The following is a 6,000-nucleotide window of genomic DNA, read 5'->3' as shown; positions in this document are numbered from 1 at the left end:
TCTTGTTCTCTCTTGAATCCCCTGTGACTGGTACATAGTAGGTGCTCACCAAACACTTTTGAATGAACACTATCTAGTACAGGATGTACTATAGAGAAATTGGTGCTTTGGAATGATTAACCTTCCTAAGTAATTACTTCAGCAAATCCACTCTCATTAAATCCCTGATGGTTGAAGTCTTTAGCACTAGTGAACAACCCCAGAAGAGATAGGAGGAGGGAGGTGAAAACTGACACTGTTGACGCCTACTATATACCAAGCAGTACACTGGGCCCTCTGTGCGCTGCCTTAAGAGGTAGTTCTCACCATCCCTGCCTCATGGATAAGGAGGATTCTGTGCCCAACATGGCTCCAGAGTAAGTAGAAGAGCTGCAATTTGGCTGTGCTCCTGGGTCCATGCTCTTTTTCTTCCACCCGCTGTGACCATCCCAGTGGGTTTTGCTCATCAACACTCACCCTCCTTTTGGAAAACATATCTTCAGAGATTTCATAACAAGCTCAATTTACTTTCCAGTGATGTCCAGACAAATTCCATCTTTTCAGAGTTTTGGCTGTTTAAATATAGCCAACTTATCTGTCCCATTACCTCAGTCAAGCTTCAGAGGAGTCAGACGACAAGCATCTTGGCAAATGCCTTCAGCCACTTCCAGCATGCACACATCCCTTAATGCTCAACTAATGCAACTCTAAGTAACTTCTTCAGGAATGTAATGAAAGCTCATTTTGTAAATCTGGTTAGGCGTGAGGGGGGCATGGAGTAGAGCTGGAATTTGTGAAGTCCCTTCTCCATGCCAGGTCCCCTCTGCATTTCCTTCTTGGGTAGCTGGTCCAGAGGATGTCTATTTCAAAGTCCAGCTGGTTTGCCAAGGAGTCACAGTGCAATGGAAAAGAACCCCAATGTTGCTTCTCAGGGAAGATGGTTGCTTCATCCTACACAGGATTCATGGAAGAAGGGAGGGAAGAGGGGAAGAAGCCCCACCAGGGAGTCTTTGGCAACTCGAAGGCTGTTGCCCCCATTCAGAGCAGGGACAAATGGCTCGGGAGCATCCATCCATCTCCCTGTCTCCCTGCTCCCATTTTCTCTTCAGCTGTGTTTGGCTTCCTTCTTGGCACATCCCTTCCCACCAGCACTCCCACTGCTCCCGCACTGTGGCTTCATTGTCTCTTCACTCCTCTCTTCCTTTACCCCCTTTTCCTTATTTTCCTTCCTTTCTTTCTTGTATCTATCTAAAATATTCCAGTCCTTTCACTCTTTCCTTCCTTTGCGCCAATCACAACTACATTTCTCTTCTCACTGCGTCCGCAAAATGTCCCTTTTCTCTCCAGGTGGGACTTTTTATGTCCTTTCTTCTTTGGTATCACACAGTTATTATTCAACTACTTAGGGTTTTTACTAGAGCTGTCTATTAAAGCATCCACCACCCACTGCTGGCATTCCTCATTGAAGTTTATAGCAAGACTCCATGAGGGTGCCACAATTAAAGCCTCCTAACTTTGGTTCACCTCAACCTAAGTCCAAAGGGCCCATGCTTCTTTCTGTTCCCTTCAGGGCTGGGCAAATCAGTAACCCATCTGTCTCTCCTCTCTATGCTCTTGTGTGGGTTTACAAAGCAAAGGTGAGCATTTCATTTGGTTATTTCGTTAACTGAGTAAGACTCCATTTCCAAAGGTGACACACTTTTATTTCTGAAATTGTATACCACGTATAACTAGATTCCTCAGGAGTATGCCATTGCTATGACCCTGAGCAGTTTGCATAGGAAGCAGTGATTTAACTTCCACTGGCCAAGACACATGCTGAAAAAGACTGAGGTGCTTGCCACTTCCTTTCATCTGGAGATGCAGGATGTAAATGGCATTTAATTGAAGTCATAAATCTAGCTTTTGTTGTAGTTTGGTTTTGCTGTTGCTAAATCTAATCTGATTTTGCTTGCTTACCAAGTGCTTTGACCACTAAGCAAAAATTCTAAAATAAATTAAGATAGTTTCCAGCCTCTCTCCCACCATCCCCTGCCCCTTCTTATAGCTATTGCACCCCAGCACTGTCCCATTACACCCCGAGAAGCCTGTGTGCAGACCTGAGTAAGCACAGGAATCGCCTAAGGTGTTGTTCAAAATACAGATTCTGTTATGGGGGTGGGACTGAGAGCCTGCATTTCTAAAAAGTCCCAGGTGAAGCTGATGCTAAGCCTTCACTCACCTGGAGCAGCAAGGGCATAACGTGTGCTGAAAGAGCGCAGACACAAAGATCTAGGTCAGGAGTTCTCAATCCTGGCTGAATATTACCATCACCTAGGGAGCTTTTAAAAATTCCAGTGCCTGGGTTACACCAGTTAAGTCAGAATCTCTGGGGGACTAGGTCATCAGCATTTTTTAAAGTTCCCTAGATAAAGACAACTATGTGCTGTCAAGGTTGAGGATCTCAGCTCTCAGGGCTTCAAGGAAGGAGTGTTCAAATCCAGCTGAAGGGGAAGGGGAAGGCATTCTAGAAACAAGGCTGTAACTGAACTGAAAGGAACCCCTGTCTCATGGTAGGTTTCAGCTCTTGTCAACAGGCCAGCAGGAGACATATGTTGGAATAGCGGACTTTTCAAAGCTCTATAATTCCATCACTGCATGGAATTCCAGGCTGGCCTATTATGGCCACACACATCCATTAATGGTCTTCTTTCACCTAAAGGTTGTTTTGCTCTAACCCTGGTCTTCCCCAACACCCACAGATCACCTGCGAGGTGGCAACATCACCACCTACTACCTGTCCGTTTTCTACCAAGTCAGGACAAAAGCATGGCTCAGGATCTCCTTAGGCAGAAAATGTGTGCTGGGAGCCAGTCTTAAAGGACTGTAGGTTTACTGCCTACAATGACCCTAAAATACATTTTGCCATGATGAGAAACACCATGTAAGGCACAGAGGATGGACACACCCAGGTGCTGCACTAGGAGAACTCAGCCCTGGTGAGCCCATCAGCTGGTGCTTAAGAAGACCTGAGATTCAACACCAGCCCATTAAGCATTTCCCCTACCTTCACCAAACACCAGTCTTCTCCCATTCCAAACACTCTTATTCTGACTACAAGTTATCCTTTTCCCGTCCAAGAATGCCTTTAATAATCATCTGACTCAGTTTTACCTGCATAAGAAGCTCTTGGGACAGCCTCTGATGGGATCTGTCCCAATTCCACCCCCTTCCAGGGATAGCCCTTCCTCTTGACTCCAAAGTCACGTTGTTCTTAGAAAATAAACATCTGGCCAGGCCTGGTGGCTCATGCCTGTAATCCCAGCACTTTGGGAGACTGAAATGGGCAGATCGATCATGAGGTCAGGAGTTCGAGACCAGCCTGCAAACTTGGTGAAACCCCATCTCTACAAAAATACAAAAATTAGCTGGGCATGGTGGTGGGCACCTATAATCCCAGCTACTCGGGAGGCTGGGGCAGGAGAATTGCTTGAACCCAGGAAGCGGAGGTTGTAGTGAGCTGACGTGGCACCACTGAACTCCAGCCTAGTGACAGAGCAAGATTCCGTCTAAAAAAAAAAGAAAAAAAGCATCTATGCAGGAAAAGGGCATCAAGGTTCTGTTGAAAAGGAAGAGGGTAGCTCAAGGGCCTAAAGGACAAGCCACACTGAGCCCTTACAGAGGTCAGGTGCAGGAGAAGTGCATCCTTGCCAAAAGGAAGGAGAAGGTCTGCATCAGACCAGCTTGCACCAGACCAGCTTGCACACAGGAATACCCAGTATCACACCATGGCACAGCACCTGAAAGGAGATGTATGTTTGTACACATTGAATCCAAAGACAAAAAGCTTAAGCTACATAACGCCCAGCTCCAGGGAGAAGAATCAAGGACCCACATGCCCACAGTCAGGGAAGAGTCCAGGGCCCAACACAAGGAGATTGGGAATGCTGTTGAGCCAAGGAGGCTGAGACAGTCTTAGTCCGGTGTCAACTCACTGTGTGGCCTGTGTGTCAGGTAACCTCACATCTCTGAGCCTGCAAAATGAGAAGAATAGCACCATCTAAGCTTACCTCCCATCATGGAATTGAGGAAATAATGCAGTTTGAGGAAGGAAAGTGCTTTGTAACATATAAAATACCATGTGCATGATGACTTCAAACAGTGCAGAATTTGTAAAGTTCACAGTCTGCAATCTCCAGCAAATACTTCACTCATTCATCAAATGTGTATTGAGCACCTATTGTGAGCAAGATGCTATACTTCAAGAAAACAAGGAAACTGCCCGTAAGGAGCTCCCATCTGTCTCCTAGAGATGGGACATATACATAAACAGCAATAACAGAGAGCTGAGGCCTGGAAAAAAGAAAGATGAGGAGCTCTCAAGTAGGTGCTGCTGCTCCCAGCCTCCATTTACAGGTATTTACTCAGAGAACTTGTGGCCCAAGGTCAACAGAAAGACTGCCCAGAGTTCAATGAGAAAGAGCAAGGATGGCTCAGACTGTGTGGGCTGGCAAGACAAGCAATTCAGCTGATCAGAATATAATATGCCCATGACATTCCAACATGGCAAGTTTAACTTCTTAGACCATGCAAAATAGCATTTAGACTCCTTACCCATCTCTCTACTGCCTGAATCCACTTTTGATCTAGGCTTCTTGGACAACAGCCCTCAAGATGCTCAACCACACCCACATGAATACGTCACTTGCAGCACAAGCATGAACAATTAAAATTACTTATGTTTATTGGCTACTTATTATGTGCCAGGCATTGCACTAGCAACTTGCATGCATTATTTCTTCTAAAACAATCTTATGAGATAGGCACTATTATTGTCCTCACCTCACAGATGAGATGAGAAAACCAGGCACAGAGAGGTTGTGGGGCTTCCCCAAGGATGCCCAGCTAAGCAGGTGGATGGTATGGGTTGGCTCTGTGTCCCCACCCAAATATCATCTTGAATTTTAATCCTCATATTCCCCACATGTCAAGGGCGGACCCAGTGAGAGGTGATTGGATCATGGGGGCAGTTTCCCTATGCTGTTCTCATGATAGTGAGCAAGATCTCACAAGATCTGATAGTTTTATACGTGTTTGGCAAGTTCCTCCTTCTCACACACTCTCTCTTTCCTGCTGCTATGTGACAAGGTCCCAGTTTGCTTCCCCTTCACCTTCTGCCATGACTGTAAGTTTCCTCAGGCTTCCCCATCCATGTGGAACTGTGAGTCAATTAAACCTCTTTCCTTTATGAATTACCCGGTCTTGGGCAGTTCTTTATAAAAGTATGAAAACAGACTAATACAGTAAATTGGTACTGAGGTAGTAGGGTACTGCTATAAAGATACTTGAAAATGTGGAAGCAACTTGGGAACTGGGTAACAGGCAGAGGTTGGAGAAGTTTAGAGAACTCAGAAGAAGATAGAAAGATGTGGGAAAGTTTGGAACTTCCTAGAGACATGTTGAATAGTTTTAACCAAAATGCTGGTAGTGATATGAACAATGAAGTCCAGGCTGAGGTGGTCTCAACTGGAGATAAAGAACTTGTTGGGAACTGGAGTAAAGGTCACTTTTGCTATGCTTTCGCAAAGCGACTGGTGGCATTTTGCCACTGCCCTAGAGATCTGTCGAACTTTGAGCTTAAGTGAGATGATTTAGGGTATCTGCCAGAAGAAATTTCTAAGCAGCAAAGTGTTCAAGAGGTGACCTTGATGCTCTTAAAAGGATTCGATTTTATGCACTCACAAAGAGATGGTTTAAAATTGGAACTTATGTTTAAAAGTCAAGCAGAGCATAAAAGTTTGGAAAATTTGAAGCTCAATGATGTGATGAAAAAGAAAAACCCATTTTCTGGGGAGAAATTTAAGCTAGCTGCAGAAATTTGCATAAGTAACCAGGAGCCACATGTTAATTGCCAAGACAATGGGGAAAATTTCTCCAGGGCATGTCAGAAAAAACTGGGCTTGCCCAGGGCCATGCTGCTGCTCCGTGCAGCCTCAGGACTTGGTAGCCTGCATTCCAGCCATGGCTAAAAGGGGCCAACAT

The sequence above is a fragment of the Aotus nancymaae genome, unplaced genomic scaffold (genome assembly GCF_030222135.1).
Source record: "Aotus nancymaae isolate 86718 unplaced genomic scaffold, 86718_ANA_hifiasm-v0.15.2.pri h1tg000020l, whole genome shotgun sequence".
NCBI classification, from domain to species: Eukaryota; Metazoa; Chordata; class Mammalia; order Primates; family Aotidae; genus Aotus; species Aotus nancymaae.
This window is presented reverse-complemented; position numbering follows the sequence as displayed.